Consider the following 21,409-nt stretch of genomic DNA (forward strand, 5'->3'; position numbering starts at 1 on the left):
CGATATGGGTTTAATACTAGTATTTGGTTGGTTTTGGAGTAGTCACTATGATCAAGAATGGTGCTACGAGCGTGCGAGTTGTGTAATATGTTAGGTGATTACGTCTGTGGTTATGGTTATGACTATTGCTTGATACAGATTGTTTAAACTCATACAGTGTGTAAATGTAAGATTCGTGTCTTGAAAGAAATTCTAAGGGTTAGAAGTTAAATTCCAAGGTTTATAGTTTAAAGTTAAATCAATGATTTTAGTTGTATTGTGTTGTCAAGCCTATATGGAATAGGTTAACGTGGGTTCACCCCTGGGTACGTGTGTGGTAAGATGGAACAGTGATTTGATGGCTTGGAAATAACTCTTGGCACGTTCGAGGACTAACATATGTTTAAGTGAGGGAGAATGTAACGACCCGGCCGGTCGTTTTGAGTATCACAGTCCATTTCCCCATTTACTGCTCAATTTGGGCTTTACAGTTGTTGTGTCACTTGTTGGGGTAAATGGTTCGGATCCGGTGAGGTTTTGGAATGAATTGGAACATTTAGTTCCAAGGTTTAAAGCTTAAGTTAAAATGGTGACCGGATGTCGACTTATGTGTAAACGACCCCAAAATGGAGTTTTGATGATTCCAATAGTTCTGTAAGGTGATTTTGGACTTAGGAGCGTGGCCAGAAAATTATTTGGAGCTACGTAGTGGAATTTGGCTTAAAATGTCAAAAGTTGAATTTTTGGAAAGTTTGACGGGGGGGGGGGTGACTTTTTGATATCGGGGTCGGAATTCGATTCTGGAACTTGGAATAGGTCTGTAATATGAAATGTGACTTTTGTTCAAAATTTTAAGTCATTCCGGATTGATTTGATGTGTTTCGGCACAAGATATAAAATTGAAGTTTCAAAGTTCAATGATTTAGAATTGGGGTGTGATTCGGCGTTTCGATGTTGTTATGTGTGTTTTGAGGCCTCGCGTGGGTCTGTATTATGTTATGGGACTTGTTGGTATATTTGGTTGAGGTCCCGAGGGCCTCGGGTGATTTTCGGATGGTTAACGGATCAAATTCGGACTTAAGGAAATGCTGGAACTGCTCCTACTGTGAAGCTTTTGATCGCACGTGCGAAGCCGCACATGTGTGCAACCGGTCGCAGATGTGGCCAAGAGTGGAACTGGGCACTGCTTGCAGGTGCGAAGATATTTGCCGCATCTGCGAGGCCGCATCTGCGAAGGGGTATGCGCATCTCCGAGCTTGCAGATGCGAGAAGGGAGCCGCAGATGTGAGATTTGAGAAGGCCGGCTATTTTCGCAGGTGCGCATTTTTTTTTCCGTAGAAGCGAGGGTTGCAGGTGCGACCCCTTGTCCGTAGATGCGGAAATCGCTGGGACAGAAGCTTAAATTTGGGATTTCATGATTTTTACCCATTTTTCGGATTTTGGAGCTCGGTTTGGGCGATTTTGGAGAGGAATATTTCCACACAGCTTGGGGTAAGTGTTCTTGACTCCCTTATGATTATATATCATGAATTATTCTTCATTTTTGGTGTAATATTACCGAATCTTCATGAGAAATAGAAGGAAATTTCTATAATGTCACAAAATGAATTTTTCAAGTTAGAATACCGATTCAGAGTCGGATTTGATTGAAATTAGTATGGTTGGACTTGTAATTGGATGGGTTTTCGTATTTTGTAAGTTTCATCGGATTCTGAGATTTAGGCCCCATGGGTGATTTTTGGGGCGTAATTTCAGATTTTGTGAAAAATATTAGTATTTTGATATGGAATTAATTCCTATAAATTTTGTGGGCTGAATCAAATTAATTGTGACTAGATTCGAGCCGTTCGTAAGTTGATATGCGCATAATGGGATTTCTGGAGCATTGTTTAACTTGCTCGGCATTGGATTTGGCTTGTTCTAGGTAAGTAACTCTTCTAATCTTGGAGCTAAGTGTATGAACCCTGAATATATGTATTATGTGAATTGTTAGGAGGTGACGCACATGCTAGGTGACGGGCGTGTGGGCGTGCACTATAGAAATTGTGACATAATTATTTCTGTGGAATTTTGTAGTTAATTAATCTTGGCATTTTCCTTGCGATTTTATGTGTTAAAGAAATTGAGCTGAAAAGCATATAAAAAATCATGTTGAGGATATGTGCCAGTATTATTGGGACCCCAGAGGTCATATTGCTGTGAATTATTTGTTTGAAATTGAAAATGCATACTCTGTCATATTCATGTCATTACATATCATATCTCACTCTCTCTTGTTATTTATTGATACATCATATTATCATTTTTGGGCTATTTTCATGACATTGTGAGCCCATGAGAGAGAGACTGGAGAGATTGATGACTAAGTGAGGCTGAAGGCCTGATTGTGAGGATTCTTAGTGGATCGGGGCTGCCCGCCTGCAGCAGGCCTTATAGGCTTTATTATAACACGTGAGTTGTCCGTGCGGATCCAGATATTATTATAGCACATGAGTTTTCCGTGCAACACGTGAGTTGTCCGTGCAGATTATAGCGCTTGGGATGAAGGAGCCCCTCCGGAGTCTGTACACACCCCTAGTGAGCGCAGGTACCTACTGAGTGCGAGTGCCGAGTGATTGGGAGTACTGAGTGACTGTGAGGACTGAGTGGTTGAGAGGACTGAGTGACTGGGAGGACTGAGTGACTGGGAGGACTGAGTGAAATGATACGGTAAGAGTATGCATATGATTTTATCACTGAATTGCATCACATTGACATGCACACATGACATACAGGCATAGAGATGTATTTTCCTCATGTTGTACAGTATCACAACATTCATGATTTCTCACACATGTTGACGGATGGGCATAGTGATGCATTTGTTTTTACACGGGTCATTTTGAAAGAAAATGAAATATCTCATTTATTATTGAAAGGATTTTGGGAAAATTATTGTTTTCAAACTTATTCATATTTTTTGGCAACTTCGGTAAACGATTTTGGGTTTCACTGACGTACTTGAAAGGAAGAATTATTTTTGAAAATTATGATTTAGCTGAGCATTTTCCTCTGAATTACTTCTTGTATTATTTGCTTTACGTAGTGATGGACTGTGGTGGACTATTTGTTTTGGACCCAACCTTGGTAAAAGCTCATCACTACTTTCAACCTAAGGCTAGGTTTGTTACTTACTCAGTACATGGGGTCGGTTGTACTGCTACTACACTTCTGCACATTGCGTGCAGATATTTGCCTAATGTTGTTGCTCTGCTCGATGGTTGCCGGTTTTGAAGATGTACCTGCGTTCTTATGGTAGCTTCCTCTTGTTCATGGTTGCCTAAGATTATAAAAACTCTGTTTATGTACCTTTCAAACAAAAGATATATTTTTACTTCATATCAACTTTGTAAATTCTATTCATAGAAGCTCATGATTTGTACTACCAGTACTTGGAGAATGTTTAAGACTAAGATTTTTCTTTACTTAAATTACTTTAATAATTGTTATTGGAACTGGTTAGTGGTTAATTGGCTTACCTAGCGGGTTGGGTTAGGTGTCATCATGACTAGATGAATTTCGGGCCATGACACCATATTTCTATCACAACCGCACGGACAACTCACGTGCCAATAACAAAATCATTATTTTTTCCCGGCACCTCGTGCATATATTTCGTTCATAACCGCACGGACAACTCACATGGCAATATTAAAATCATCATATTTTTCCTGCACCTCGTGCCCATATTTCATACCACATCTCCACGGATAGTTTACGTGCCAATAATATAAACCACCAGACAATAGCCACAGGCTCACAATTTCAACATGAATCAGACTATTATCAAGTTTACCGAAATAACAAGACAAGTTGCACAAGAGATAAAAATAAACACAATGAAAATCACAACATCACATAAAAATCACCAACACAATAATCCCACATCATCACGTATCATCCCTCACAATAGCAACCTTTATCTCTCCTATAGCCACCCGTATCACCCCATAATAATAGCCACCCTTATCCCTCCAACCTGACAATATCAATAGCTACCCTTATCGCTCATATAGCCACCCTTATGTCACGACCCAAAACCTAACCCGTCGTGATGGCGCCTATCGTGGTACCACGCAAGCCGACCTTTCCAAGACTCTTTTTAAATTTTAACAGAAGTGAATTAAGACATTTAAAATATCTGGAGTTTTTCATAAATACGGGGTAAGACCCAAATAACAACATAAGTGCGGAAAAATAGTCCGACATCGGGGTGTCACTAAGTCATGAGCATCTAGATAACCAAACTAATACAACTAGTGTTTAAGCATCAATACAGGACAGAAAGAAATATATAGAAGGAGAGACAAGGTCCTGCGGACGCCGGCAGCTACCTTATAGTCTCCGGTACTCGATCGCACCCGAACTCAATGAGCTCCATGATCAAACACACCTGGATCTACACATGAGGTGCAGGGTGTAGCATGAGTATAACCAACTCACCAAGTAACAGAAATAAATAAGTAACTGAGAAGCAAAGACGAGCTATACAGTACAGTTCATTTTAAAAGTTTTCAGTAAAAAGTGAACATGCTTTCAAATCCTTCGGTATAATTTAAATCAGTTCGCGCTCCTGTAAAACAAATATGAATCTTCCAAAAATTTCGCAACAACAACAGATAACAACTGAGTACAACAATAAATAAAAGCTAGTACAGCCTTTCAAGGCAGCAGTCACTCAACCCATCTCAACAGCTCACACTCTCGGCTCTCAAACCTCAACACACACTCTCAATAGGTACCTGCGCTCACTAAGGGTGTTCAGACTCATGAAGGGCTCCTACAGCCCAAGCGCTATAATCCGCACGGACAACTCACGTGCTGTACGGATAACGCATGTGCTATAATATCATATCTGGATCCGCACGGACAACTCACGTGCCATAGTATAAACATAAGGATCCGCACGGATAACTCACGTGCCATAGAACAATACCTCACAACCAGGCCCTCGGCCTTACTCAGTCATGAACCTCCCTAGTCTCACAGCTCTCAATAAAGAAAGGAAAAACAGTCCAAATCAAAGTGTTACAGTATATCATCAGGAAAAAAAGCAGAGACTGAGGTAAACACGTACAAGAAACACTATGATTGAATATAACTACTAGGAGCAGGAATATAGCCTAAGCATGATTTCTAACATGAAAGGTAGTCATGTTCTAGTAGACAAGAATGCATAGGAACATAAATAATGGCTATTAGACTTCACAGTCTCCCGAGATGGACCAAGTCTCGATCCCTCACAGCGTACATCCACACTCTCGTCACCTAGCATGGGTTCCACCTCAAAACAGTCACATTATACCAAACTCCGGGTTTCATACACTCAAGACCAGATTTAAAACTATTACTTTTCTCAACAACATAGAACTCCTACTCCGGAATGCTCTTGCCCATCAATTCATTCTCCAAATACTCTGAATCTATTCACAATCATTACAATACCATCAATTTATGCTAAAGGAATGAATTACACAAGAAAAATACCAAACTAGACACAAAACCCGAAATTGGCTCAAACGCCCCCCCCCACACACACACACGGGTCCACGTCTCGAAATCGGACCAAAGTTGCAAAACCCGAAAGGCCATTATCACACGAGTCTAACCATACCAAATTTACCAAAATCCAACATCAAATGACCATTCAATTCCCCAAAATTAACTTTCCAAATCCCTAGCCTCAAACCCCCAAATTTCACCTCAAAAGCTCACCAACTAGCTGTAAAATCAGTGGGGAAATGTAATCATTGAAGAAAAATAGACACAAGGATCTTACCTCAAGAATTCCCCTTGAAAAACCCTATCAAAATCTCTAAAATCCGAGCTCAAAATGTTAGAAATGGTGAAAAATCTCGAAACCTCGTATTTATGTTTTCTGCCCAGGTCTTCCGCAACTGTGGCCCAAATCCCGCTTCTGCGATCCCTCTTTTGCGGTTGAAAGTTCGCTTCTGCGGAAATCACTAACTTCTCCAGCTACCGCACCTGCGCACTCATTTCCGCTTCTGCGAAAGCGCTTCTGTGCAATAGGTCCGCATCTGCGGCCTCGCAGGTGCAGAAAGAACCTCGCACCTGCGGACACTGCCAAGCCTCCTCCTTTTCGCTTCTGTGGGCTACCTTCCGCTACTGTGGGCTCGCATCTGCGGTTCCCACTCTACAGGTTTGATTACTACAGCAGCAGCAAACTTCAGTTGCTTCCTTAACTTACTTCCAAGTCCGTTAACCACCCGAATTCAACCCGAGCCCCTCGAAACCTCAACCAAACATACCAACAAGTCATATATCAACATACAAACTTAGTCGAACCTTCGAAACACTCAAAACAACATCAAAACACAAAATTACCCTCGGATTCAAGCCTAAGAACTTCTAAACTTCCAAATTCGACAACTGATGCCGAAACCAACCAAACCACGTCCGAATTACCTCAAATTGTACACACACATCACAAATGACACAACGAACCTACTTCAACTTCCGGAATTCCATTCCGATCCTGATATTAAATTTTCCACTGCTGACAAAAATTGCCAAATTTCCAACTTTCGCCAATTCAAGCCTAAATCCACTACGGACCTCCAAATCACATTCCTGACGCGCTTCTAAGTCCAAAATACCTAACGAAGCTAATGGAGCCATCATAATTCAAATCCTAGATCGTTTACACATAAGTCAATATCCAATTGACCTTTCCAACTTAAGTTTCTACTTTAGAGACTAAGTGTATCAATCCACTCTGAAACCACTCCGGAGCCAAACCAACTAACCCAGTATATCATAATATAGCTGAAAAGCACAAAATGAAGCAGAAATGGGGGAAACAGGGCTATAACTCTCGAAACGACCGGCCCGGTCATTACATCCTCCCCATTTTAAACAATTGTTCGTCCTCAAACAGATCTAGAAACATACTTGGAGTCTCGGATAGGAGTGGATATCTGCTCCACATCTCCCGCTCGGTCTCCCAGGTGGCCTCCTCCACAGGCTGACCCTTCCACTGCACCTTCGCTGAAGTTATGTCCTTTGACCTCAACTTTCGAACCTGCCGATCCAAAATGGCCACCGGTTCCACATCATAAGTCATATCACCCTCCAACTGAATCGTTCTGAAGTCCAAAACATGGAACGGATCGCCAACATTCTTCCAGAGCATGGAAACATGAAACACTGGATGCACACTCGACAAGCTGGGTGGCAAGTCAAGCTTATAAGCCACCTCCCCTATCCTTTGAAGCACATCAAAAGGCCCAATGAATCGGGGGATCAACTTGCCTCTCTTCCCAAACCTCATAACACCCTGCATGGGTGATACCTTCAGCAAACCCTTCTCCCAACTATAAAAGACACATCACGGGCCTTGCTGTCCGCGTAGCTCTTCTGCCTAGACTGCGCCGTGCGAAGACGCTCCTGAATCAATTTTACCTTATCTAATGCATCCTGGACCAAGTCTGTACCTAAGATCCTAGCCTCACCCGGCTCAAACCATCCTACCAGAGATTTACACCTCCTCCCATATAAAGCCTCGTATGGAGACATCTGAATGCTCGGCTGATAACTTTTGTTATATGCAAACTCTGCGAGCGGCAGCAACTGATCCCATGAACCCCCAAAGTCAATGACACAAGAGCGCAACATGTCCTCCAATATCTGAATAGTGCGCTCGGACCGCCCGTCCGTCTGAGGGTGAAAAGTTGTGCTCAACTCAACCGGAGTACCTAACTCTCGCTGCACGGCCCTCCAATACTGCGATGTAAACTGAGTTCCCCTATCTGAAATGATGGAAACTGGGACACTATGTAGGCGAACAATCTCTCGGATGTAAACCTCAGCCAACCGCTTTGAAGTGTAAGTAGTACCAACTGGAATGAAGTGAGCGGACTTGGTCAACCAATCCATAATAACCCAAATAGCATCGAACTTCCTCGAAGTCCGTGGGAGCCCAACTACGAAGTCTATGGTGAACCGTTTCCACTTCCACTCTGGAATCTCTAACCTCTGAAGAAAGCCACCTGGTCTCTGATGTTCATACTTAATCTGCTGAAAGTTGAGACACCGAGCCACAGACCCAACTATATCCTTCTTCATCCGCCTCCACTAATAGTGCTGCCTCAAATCCTGGTACATCTTCGCGGCACCCGGATGGATGGAATACCGCGAGCTGTGAGCCTCCTCAAGAATCAACTCTCGAAGCCCATCTACATTAGGCACATATATCCGGCCCTGCATCCTCAACACATCGTCATCACCAATAGTCATATCCCTAGCATTACCTCTCCGAACCCTATCCTGAAGAACGTGCATGTGGGGGTCATCATACTAACTCTCCCTAATATGGTCATAAAGAGAAGACCTGGAGACCACGCAAGCCAACGCCCGACTCGACTCTGAAATATCCAATCTCACAAGCTGGCCCGCCAAGGCTTGAACATCCAATGCCAAAGGTCTCTCTATTGTCGGAAGATATGCTAAACTCCCCAAACTCTCCTCCCATTGACTCAAAGCATCGACCACCACATTAGCCTTCCCCGAATGGTACAAAATAGTGATATTATAGTCCTTAAGAAGCTCCAACCATCTCCGTTGATGCAAGTTAAGATCCTTCTACTTCAACAGATACTGCAAACTCCAGTGATTAGTATAGATCTCATAATGAACCCCATATAAATAATGACACCAAATCTTCAAGGCGTGAACAATGGCTGCTAACTCAAGATCATGGACAAGATAGTTATTCTCATGGGTCTTCAACTGGCGCGAGGCATAGGCAATCACCCTACCTTCCTTCATCAGAACACATCTAATACCTACCCTCAAGGCATCAAAATACATGGTGTAAGAACCTGAAGCTGATGGCAGAACTAACACTGGAGCTGTGGTCAAGGCAGTCTTGAGCTTCTGAAAGCTCTCCTCACACTCATCCGACCACCTGAATGGAGCACCTCTTTCGGTCAATTTGGTCAAGGGCGATGCAATAGATTAAAATCCCTCCACAAAGCGACGGTAATAACCTGCCAAAACAAGAAAGCTCCTAATCTCCGTGGCTGAGAAGAATCTAGGCCAACGTTGCACCGCCTCTATCTTCTTCGGATCCACCTGAATACCCTCACTGGACACCAGGTGCCCAAAGAATGCTACTGAACCAAGCCAAAACTCACACTTGGAGAACTTTGCATAAAGCTTCTCCTCCCTCAATCTATGCAATACAACCCTCAAATACTGAGCATGCTACTCCTAGCTACGAAAGTACACCAAGATGTCATCAATGAATACAATAATGAATGGGTCCAAATAGGGCTGGAATACACTGTTCATCAAATGCATGAACGTTGTTGGGGCATTGGTCAGCACAAAAGACATCACCAAGAACTCATAATGGCCATAACGGGTCCTGAAAGTTGTCTTAAGGATATCCGAATCCTGAATCTTCAGCTAGTGATAACTGGACCTCAAATCAATCTTGGAGAACACCCTAGCTCCCTGAAGCTGGTCAAGTAAATCATCAATACGGGTAAAGGATACTTGTTCTTGACATTGACCTTATTCAACTACCTGTAATCAATACGCATCCTTATGGAACCATCCTTCTTCTTTACAAATAGAACCGGTGAACCCCAAGGTGACACACTAGGCCGAATAAACCCCTTATTAAGGAGTTCCTGAAGTTGTTCCTTCAACTCTTTAAACTCCACCGGTTCCATACGATAGGGTGGAATCGAAATGGGTTGAGTGCCCGGCACCAAATCAATACCGAAGTCAATATCCCTATCAGGCGGCATGCCCCGCGGGTCTGTAGGAAACACATCCGAAAAATCACGTACCACTGGAACAAAATCAATGGAAGGAGTCTCTGCACTAACATCCCTCACAAATGCCAAATAAGATAGGCAACCCTTCTCTACCATACGCTGAGCCTTCAAATATGAAATTACCCTACTAGGTACATAATCTATAGAATCGCTCCACTCAACCCTCGGAAATCCCGTCATTGCCAACATCACGGTCTTAGCGTGACAATCTAGAACAGCATGACATGGAGATAACCGATCCATACCAAATATCACATCAAAGTCAACCATACTGAGCAGCAAAAGGTCCACCCGGTCTCCAGACCCCCAATAGTAACCACACATGATTGATATGCCGGTCCATAACAATAGTATCGCCCACAGGAGTAGATACATAAACAGATAAAACTAAAGACTCATGGGGCATATCCATAAAATGGGTGAAATACGAGGAAATATATGAATACGTGGAACCAGGGTAAAATAATACAGAGGCATCTCTGTGACAAACTGAGACAATACTTGTAATCACAACATCTGAAGCAATAGCATCTGGTCTGGCAGGGAGGGCATAGAAATGGGCCTGACTACCCCCTGATCTACCTTCCCCTCTCGGGCGACCCCTAGCTGACTAGGCTCGAACCCTAGCTGGCTGAGCTCTACCCCTAACTGGCTGAGCGGGTGGTGGAGGAACTGGTGCTGGTGCCATCAGCCGAGTACCCCTCCTATGACAAACATGTTGCTCCTGATACCCAAAAGAACTACCCGAGGATACCTAACCGGGCGGGGCATAATGATAACTCTGCGTTGGTAGTGCACTGAATGAGGACTAGCCCTACTGATGACTGTGAGAAGCATGGAGAGATGATGCTCCACGGTGAAATGGCCTAGCTGTCTGAGCCTGTCTGAAATGACGACCTCTACCGTACTGGAACTGACCCCCAAAAGAAGGACCGCTGAATCCACCCTGACCACGAGGCCTCTTAGCCTCCCTCTCAAATCTTCCCTGACCGTGAACAATCTTAATCTGTCGAGCAATGTCGACAACCTCATCAAAGGTAGAACCAGACACCCTCTCTCTGGTTGTGAGCAACCGTAGCTGAAAAGTGAGACCATCTATAAACCTCATGGTCCTCTCCCTGTCTGTGGGAACCAACCAGATAGCATGATGGGCCAACTCCGAAAATCGCATCTCATACTGCGTCACAGACATATCGCCTTGGCAAAGCTACTCAAACTGTCTGCGTAGCTCCTCTTTGCGGGACGAGGCACAAACTTCTCCAAAAAGACCACGGAGAACTGCTGCCAAGTAAGGGGTGCTGCGCCAACAAGCCTACGCCTCTCGTAAGTCTCCCACCATCTGAGTGCAGCCCCAGAAAACTAAAAAGTAGTGAATGAGACCCCACAAGTCTCCAGAATATCAGTTGTACGGAGTATCCTCTAACATCTGTCCAAGAAGTCTTGTGCATCCTCTCTCTCTGTGCCAATAAAAGGTGGAGACTCGAGTCTCCCAAACCTCTCCAACCTACGCTGATCATCCTCAGGCATAACAGGAACCACATAATCATGGGCAACTGCAGCCGGCTGGGCTGGTGGTGCCTCTAGTGTCTGGAGTCCCTGAACAACCTGCTCGGGTGTGCGAGCGATGGGAGTCTGAATGCCTCCCCCGGCCTGAGAAGTGGTTGCGGCCGTCGAGATAGACACCGCCTGAGCAAGGCCAGTACACGCTGTCAGAATCTGAGCTAAGGCCTTCTGGAGGCCTGGAATCACAGCAGGCACAAGTAGTGCATGAGTTGGTGCATCAACAACTGGAACCTGGTCCTGATTTGGGACAACTGGTGGATCTGCAGGTACTACCCCCAGCTGTTGTATGGGTTGCACCTCTGCCCCTACCATGGCCTCTACCGCGGCCTTAGCCTCTCGAGGCCCTGACTGGTGGTACTGGTGACTGGACCTCTTGACCGATAGCGCGAGTCCTCACCATCTTTGAGAGAATGAAACAGCGGGTGTTTAATTACCAGAAAAAAATAGATTCGCACGACAAGAATCCAAGAATGTGAAATTTTCCTAAGGGTTCTGCAGCCTCTCGAAGATAAGTACAGATTTCTCCGTACCGATCCACAAGACTCTACTAACCCGCTCATGACTCGTGAGACCTATGTAACCTAGAGCCCTGATACAAACTTGTCACGACCCAAAACTTAAACCGTTGTGATGGAGCCCATTGTGGTACTAGGCAAGCCGACCTTTCCAAGACTCTTTCAAAATTTTAACAGAAGTGAATTAAGACATGTAAAATATCCAGAGTTTTTCATAAATATGAGGTAAGACCCAAAAATAAATATAAGTGCAGAAAAATAGCCCGACATCGGGGTGTCACTAAGTCATGAGCATCTAGATAAACAAACTAATACAACCAATGTCTAAGCATCAATACAAGATAGAAAGAAATATATAGAAGGAGAGACAGGGTCCTGCGGACGCTGGGAGCTACCTCGTAGTATCCGGTACTCGATCGCGCCCGAACTCAATGACCTCCGTGATCAAACACACCTCGATCTGCACATGATGTGCAGGGTGTAGCATGAGTACAATCAACTCAGCAAGTAACATAAATAAATAAGGAACTGAGAAGCAGTGACGAGCTATACAGTACAGTTCATTTTAAAAGTTTTCAGTAAAGAGTGAACATGCTTCCAAATCTTGTGGTATAAGTCAAATCAAGTCGCGCTCCTGTAAAACAGATATGAATCTTCCAGAAATTTTGCGACAACAACAGATAACAACTGAGTACAACAATAAATAAAAGCAAGTACAGCCTCTCAAGGCAGCAGTCACTCAACCCATCTCAACAGCTCACACTCTCGGCTCTCAGCCCTCAATACACACTCTCAATAGCTACCTGCGCTTACTGGGTGTGTTCAGACTCATGAGGGGCTCCTACAGCCCAAGCGTTATATTCTGCACGGACAACTCACGTGCTATAATATCATATCTAGATCCGCACGGACAACTCACGTACTGCACAAACAATTCATGTGCCATAGTATAAACATAAGGATCCGCACGGACAACTCACGTGCCATAGAATAATACCTCACAACCAGGCCCTCTACCTTACTTAGTCATGAACCTCTCTAGTCTCATAGCTCTTAATAATGAAAGGAAAAACAGCCCAAATCAAAATGTTACAGTATATCATCAGGGAAAATAGCAGAGACTGAAGTACACATGTACAAGAAACACTATGATTGAATATAACTACTAGGAGCAAGAATATAGCCTAAGCATGATTTCTAACATGAAAGGCAGTCAAGCTCTAGTAGACATGAATGCATATGAACACAAATAAAGGCTATTAGACTTTAGAGTCTCCCGGGACAGACCAAGTCTCGATCACTCACGGCGTACATCCACACGCCCGTCATCTAGCATGGGTGCCACCTCCAAACAGTCACACTATACCAAACTCCCGGTTTCATACCCTCAAGACCAAATTTAAAACTATCACTTACCTCAACAGTTTAAGAACTCCTACTCCGAAATGCTCTTGCCCCTCGATTCGGTCTCAAAATGCTCCGAATCTATTTACAATCAGTACAATACCATCAATTTATGCTAAAGGAATGAATTCCATAAGAAAAATACCAAATTAGACTCAAAACCCGAAATTGGCTCAAATCCGGCCCCCGGGTCCATGTCTCGAAATCCGACCAAAGTAATAAAACCCAAAAGCCCATTCTCACACGAATCTAACCATATCAAATTTACCAAAATCCGATATCAAATGACCATTCAATTCCCTAAAATTAACTCTACAAATCCCTAGCCTCAAACCCCAACTTTCACCTCAAAAACTCACCAACTATGTGTAAAATTAGTAGGGAAACGTAATCATTGAAGAAAAATAGACACAGGATCTTACCTCAAGAATTCCCCTTGAAAAACCCTCTTAAAATCTCTAAATTACGAGCTCAAAATGTTAGAAATGGTGAAAATTCTCGAAACCTCGTGTTTATGTGTTCTGCCCAGATCTTCCGCACCTGCGGCCCAAATCCCGCTTATGCGATCCCTCTTTTGTGGTTGAAAGTCCGCTTCTGCGGAAATCACTAATTTCTCCAGCTACCACACCTGCGCACTCATTTTTGCTTCTGCGCAAAAGGTCCGCATCTGCGGCCTCGCAGGTGCAGAAAGAACCTCACACCTGCGGCCACTGCCAAGCCTTCTCCTTTTCGCTTCTGCGGGCTCGCACCTGCGGTTCCTACTCCGTAGGTGCGATTACTACAACAACAGCAAAATTTCAGTTGCTTCCTCAACTTACTTCCAAGTCCGATAACCACCCAAATTCAACCTGAGCCCCTCAAAACCTCAACCAAACATACCAACAAGTCATATATCAACATACAAACTTAGTCGAACCTTCGAAACACTCAAAACAACATCAAAACACCAAATTACCCTCGGATTCAAGCCTAAGAACTTCTAAACTTCCAAATTCGAGAACCGCTGCCGAAACCAACCAAACCATGTCTGAATGACCTCAAAATTTACACACACGTCACAAATTACACCACGAACCTACTCCAACTATCGGAATTCCATTCCGACTCCGATATCAAATTTTCCACTACCGACCAAAATCGCCAAATTTCTAACTTTCGCCAATTCAAGCCTAATTCTAATACGGACCTCCAAATTATATTCCAGACGTGCTCCTAAGTCCAAAAGCACCTAACGAAGCAAATGGAACAATCAGAATTCAAATCCGAGATCGTTTACACATAAGTCAACATCCGATTGACTTTTCTAACTTAAGCTTCTACTTTAGAGACTATGTGTCTCAATCTACTCTGAAACCTCTCCGGACCCAAACCAACTAACCCGGTATATCATAATATAGCTAAAAAGCACAAAAGGAAGCAGAAATGGGAGAAACGGGTCTATAACTCTCGAAACGACCGACCGGGTCGTTACACCTTATATCTTCTATATCCACCCTTATCTCTCCTCCCAGACAATAACCCGACACACATAACAACAGTGATATGCCACCCTTATGTTCGCATATTATCAACAGTGAAATGCCACCTTCATGTCCTCACAACAATAACTCAAATCACCCAATAATTTACATGGAATATTATCAAAACAACACAACACAATCAATTCTCATCACAAATTGTCCAATGGCCACGGCCAATTCCAAAGATACAACAAAATTAATAAATTTCACATCAAATAGTCTAAGGCTCCCCACAACATATATAAAATCTCAAAAACAACAACAGAGATGGAAAAGTAACTCAGCATAGGACAACGTCTTCTTTAATCCAAATTTTTGATAAATATATACATTGATGCCTCATTATAAACTTATTTAATTAATTTTTTGTAGATAAGGAATCCATAATGAAAATATTTCTAAGAGATGTCAACCCAACCAACCACGACATTTCACATAAAAATCAAAGTGGAAATCACACCAAATTATCATATAAAAACAAACTCGACAAGCAAGGAATGAGGCATGACAAATAAAGGATTTAATAAGTTCCAGCAATTTTCCAATTTAATACATAAGGGTGTCTACAAATTTTAACTGGTATAATTTGCACATATAAACCAAGTACGTGCTCGTCACCTCGCGTACATGGCTTTCAATAACACATTTTTCACATAAGACTCAATGCCTAAGGGGTAATTTCCCCACTCATGGTTAGGCAAGATACTTACCTTTTTGAAGTTAGGCCGATATTCCAAAATAGCCATCTTTCTTGAATTGACCTCCGGATAGCTCAAATCTATCCAAATTAATTGTATAACTTCATTAAAATTCATCGAAAATAATTCCGGATAATATAACGTCGACATAAAAATTCACATTAAAAGGTCGTTTACTAAAAATGTTGACCCAAGTCAAACTTAACCCTTTAAAGTCAATATTAAGGAATTAAGTGTTCCGATTTCAACCAGAACCCTTCCAAATCCCCTACTAACCATCCCCGCAAGTCATAAAACAGTAAAATCACATACAGGGACTCTTATTTAGGGAAACGGGGATCTAAAAAGCAAAATAATCGGTCGGGTCGTTACATTCTCCACCTCTTAAACAAACGTTCGTCCTCGAACGAGTCTAGAATCATAAAAGACAATCGGAAGTCAACACAGGCCCCCCTTCTCAAAACCTGACAGATTTTTCATGAAATCTAAACCCCCATTCAGATACGAGTTCAACCATACCAATTTTACCAAATTCCGATAACAACTCGACCTCGAAATCTTAAATTTTTATTTTTGGAAAGATTTTGCACAAATCTCATTTTCTTTCATAAATCTGAATTAACTGATGAATATAACTATAGATTTATGAAATATAATCACTTTCGGATATAGGACACTTACCCAAGTTGAATTCATGAAGAAATCGTCAAAATCGCCCAAGAACCATGCTTCAACAATCCAAAACGAAATGAAGGAAATGACCATTTTTGGTTCTTAAGTTTCTGCCCAATAAAAACACTAATCTAGTCGCTAAAAGTCTAATTCCCGTCGTTAAATGCCAAATCCGGTCGCTAAAGGTTCGCACCAGAACTGTTTACACCAGCAATTTAATTTTCACTAAAAAGGCTCTACCCCCATCATACAAACTCGGAATTCGACGATTCTTGTTCCTATGAGTCACAAATAATAATACGAACCTAGTCGTTCAATCAAAACTCAATTTAGAGCTCATTTGCTCAATGTGATACCAACTTCGCTCGTTAAACAATTAACTCATGTTTCACGCTAAAACCCTAATTGCAACTTGATGAAATTAGACCAAACATTCCAGATCATTCCTATAATTCATTATCAAACTCCTGGAAGTCTCGAAATTGAATTTAGATCTATAGAACTAAAAATGGATCTTTGGATCATTACACGCTTATGCTCAAAATAATGGCAAAACACCAAATACGTTAAAAACCCATCCAAAACTCATCCAAGCCCCATGGGACTCCAACCAAGTATACTAACAAGTCCCAAAACATGATTCGAACTTGCTCGAAGCCTCAGATTTACCCTAACAACAATAGAATCACGAACCGCACATCGATTCAAGCCTAAGAAACTTATGAACTTCCTAATTTCAAAACTAATAGCGATTCATACCAAACCAACTCTGATTGACTTCAAATTTTGCACACAAGTTATAAATAACAGTACAGACCTATTCCAACTTTTGGAATTGAATTTTTTCCCCGATATCAATAAAGTTAACTCCTGGTCAAACTTTCTAAAAAACTTCCTTTTTCCAACTTTTGCCAAAATGCGTCGAATTGACCTACGGAATTCAAAATCCAATTCCGTACATATGCCTAAGTACGAAATCACCATACGAAGCTATTGGAATCATCAAAATTCAATTCCGGAGTCATTTTCTCAGAAGTCAATACTCCAGTCAATTCTTTTCATTTAATCTTTAAAAGTAGGAATTGTTCTTTCATTTTAATTTCGAATCTTACAAAAACCAAACCCTACCACACACGTACATTATAATACATATTATGAAGTTGCACGATCCCTTAAACCATTGAACGGGATGCCAATTCACAAAATGACAAGTCGGGATGTTACATTCTCTCCCTCTTAAAACATACGTTCATCCTCGAACGTGCCAATAATTATTCTGAGGACATTAAATTAATAGTACGTGTTATCGTTAAGTCATTCAGGACTTTTTAAAGGGCTATTTATCCATGCTCGAATTGCGTTTAGGCTATAATAAGCCTAGAATTGATTGTTAAGCTTTAAGCTATGATATTTCTTATATCTGTAACATTGTGTGAGCTATTTGAGTCGTGTTTGAGGTTGCATAGGGGTTAAATCACCTTATCAAACTTGATAAATGCCTTAGTGATGAAAGATTTCTGATTTGACCTACGATAGCACACTTTGTACATGCCTACGCTTTGGCATGCAATTTATACCAGTCCAGGAACATGAGAATCTTATCCTACTCATCATAGACCTGTATACCTCTTTAAATGCTCCCATATGATATGTTGGACTGGAGGCCTGGGACTATATCGGGCGGATTATGTTATTAGCACGTGATTTTTCCGTGCAGATCCATATATTGATATTATTGGCACGTGAGTTGTTCGTACAGTGTGTGAAAATTACATTTCCTTGATCGTTTATCTGATTAATTATTTCCTTCCTCTACATGCTATGATATTGCCTGATCAGAGCAATTTGAGAAAATTGTGCACATGCACAAACATATGTTCTTCTCACAGAATTTGATGAGTTAGTTTTATAAAATGTCATTTTTTAAAAAGGCGGGATTACATCAGAATAGCTAGAATAGTTGTGTTTGGTGATATAAGTTCATTGGACCTAGAATGGATACTATCAGGTTTGATTACAGCGCGTTGGAAGAATAATTTAGTATTCGGCTTAAATAATTGGCTATGGTACTTGTTGAATGAGGGAAAGCTCCATGACACGTTGATCTGGTGAGTGGTTGTGAGTTCCTATAAATTTCTTTCATTATCAGTAGTGTACGAAAGTTTTGGAATGAGGGTATGTGGAATGCAGGGTTTAATACTAGTACTTGGTCGGTTTTGAGTAGTTACTGTGACCGGAAAGGGTGTTGCGAGTATGTGAGTTGTGTAGTATGTTATGTGATTATATCTCGGGTTATGGTGAAGGCTTAATACAGCTTGTTCAGAATTATAAAGTGTGTAGATGTGAGATTCGGGTCTTGAAAAGACTTTTGGATATTAGAAATTGGGTTCCAAGGTTTATGGGCCATGATTAAAGTAATGATTTTCAATTATATTTTGTTGTCAGGCCTATATGGAATAGGGTGATGTGGGATCACCCCAGGTATATGCACGGTAAGGTGAAAGTTCGTAGCTGATTTTGGCTTGAAATGACAAAATTTGGAAATGGAAGTTTTGAAAGTTTGACCGGGAGTTAACTTTATTGATATCGGGGTCAGAATCCAGTTCTGGAAATTTTGATAGGTCTGTTATGTCATGTATCACTTGTGTACAAAATTTGAGGTCAATCAGACTTGATTTGATAGGTTTCGGCATCAAATGTAGAATTTGAAATTTGTTAGTTTTCATAAAGACTGAATTGGGGTGCGATTCGTGTTTGTGTTGTTTAATATAATTTGAGGCATTGACTAAGTTTGTGTCATGTTATGGGACTTGTTAGTATACTTCATTGGGGTCCCATGGGGCTCAGATGAGTTTTGGAAGAGATTTTGGAAGAGTTTGGTGTTTTGAGCATAAACATGTAATGATCCAAAGGTCCATTTTCAGTTCTGGAGATCGAAATTCGATTTCAAGACTTCCCGGAGTTTGATAATGAATTATAGGAATGATCTGAAATGTTTGGTCTAATTTCATTAAGTTGCGAATGGGTTTTTAGCGCGAAATATAAGTTAATTATTTAACAATCAAAATTGTTTAAGATTGAGCAAATGAGCTACGAGTTGAGCTTCGATTGAACGACAAAGTTCGTATTATTATTTGTGACTCATAGGAACAAGAATCGCCGAATTCTGAGTTCGTATGATAGAGTTAGAGCCTTTTTGGTGAAAATATAAATTGCTCGAGCAAGCAGGTTCTGGTGCGAAACTTTAGTGATGGGAAATGGACTTTTAGTGACGGGAATTGGACTTTCAGTGACGGGAAATGTGTTTTTATTGAGCAGTTTTATTTTTTTTTAGCTCGTTTCAACATTTTTGGGCGAAAGAACACGGCTTAATGGCGATGTTTCATAGAATTTTACGGGAAATCTTGAGGTAAGTCACTTCTGATCATTGTTAGTCATTAATATTGAATTATCATAGAATATTCCAATTAGATTACGTGTTTTTGATGTGTAATTCGAGAATTTGAGCCTAGTGATTTGAAAATAAGATTTGAGGATTTGAAGGTCGAGTTGATGTCGGAACTTGGTAAATTTGGTATGGTTGGACTCGTGGTTGAATGAGCATTCATATTTTGTAACTTTTGTCAGGTTCCGAGACATGTACCCCATTGTTGAATTTTTTTAGATTTATTGTGAAATTTAACATTTTCATATAGAATTCATTCCTACACCTCATGTTGATTGTATCGTATTATTTGTGACTGGATTTGAGGCGTTCAGATGTCGAATCGCGAGTAAAAGGCTTATTGGAATAAAGAATTGCACTGTTTGAGGTAAGTAACATTTCTAAACTTGGAGCTGAGGGTATTAATCCCTGAATTACGTGTTATATGAATTGTATGAAGGTGATGCACATGCTAGGTGACGGGCGTGTGGGCGTGCACCGTGTATATTTGAGACGTAATCGATTCTGTAGAATTTTGTAATTAAATAATCTTGGCATTATCCATGTACCTTCATGTATTAAGGAAATTGAACTGAGAATCATGTTAAAAATCATGCCAAGGCTATATGCCGCTATTATTGAGACCATCAAAGGTCATATTATTGTTGAATTATTTGTTGAAATTGTAATTTCATACAAAGTCATGTTCATTCATTACATATTATATCTAAATCTCTATCGTTATTTATTGATACATCATATCATCATTTTAGGCTAGTTTCATGACATTATGAGCCAGAGAGACTGGAGAGATTGATGACTGAGTGAGGCCGAGGGCCTGATTGTGAGGATATTATGGGATCGGGCTGCACGCCGCATTATGTTTTTATTTATTTATTTATTATAGCGCTTGGGCTGAAGGAGTTCCTCCGGAGTCTGCATCCCCACAGTGCGCGCATTGGATATTATATTTGGGATGGAGTTCCCTAGGCATCAAGTTGTCGTTTTTATTTATATTTGGGATGGAGTTCCTCGGAATGGAGTTGCCTTATTTATTTATATTTGGGATGGAGTTCCCTTGGCATGGAGTTGCTTTATTTATTTATATATGGGATGGAGTTCTCTGGGCATGGAGTTGCCTTATTTATTTATATTTGGGATGGAGTTCCCTAGGCTAGATTGGCCTTGTACAATACTAAGTGAATGAATATCAGTTACTTTGTATATATATTTGTGATGGATCTTCCCTGGGTTGATTGGCTATATACAGTACTATAAGATTGAGTACTCTGAGAGTGTGAGTACATATAAAGTACTATAAGATCAAACAAAATGGGTATTGTTTAAAAGATTAACTACAAAACCATCTTTTTTTCAACGATCCCTAACCCCTCACCTCCCAAAATATATAACAAGAAGTTAAACTTTGAGATATAGTAGGTGTATATCTATAGGATGCTAGTAGCCCTGCGTTGATTTGGTCCTCGATTCTTAGATGTGGTGATTTCATGTGTCTAGATGCCTTGAATAGTTCCAACTAGTGTTTATGAATTTGTTGCTCGATTGAACGGGTCCCAGGTGAGTTTCAGACCACCCGAAGCATGTTTGAGGTGGCTGATATTAATGGTGTCCAGTGTGCTTCGCGATCGCGGAGCACACTCGCGTTCACGAAGAAGGGAGTGTGGCCTGAAAGTTTGGCCTTCGCGTTCGCGAAGGGGGATCGGAGTTGCATTAACGGAAGGAGCTGGGTCCTTAGCCTTCACATTCGCGGAGGAGCTGGTCGCATTCG

The sequence above is a fragment of the Nicotiana tabacum genome, chromosome 18 (assembly GCF_000715075.1).
Source record: "Nicotiana tabacum cultivar K326 chromosome 18, ASM71507v2, whole genome shotgun sequence".
Classification (NCBI taxonomy): domain Eukaryota; kingdom Viridiplantae; phylum Streptophyta; class Magnoliopsida; order Solanales; family Solanaceae; genus Nicotiana; species Nicotiana tabacum.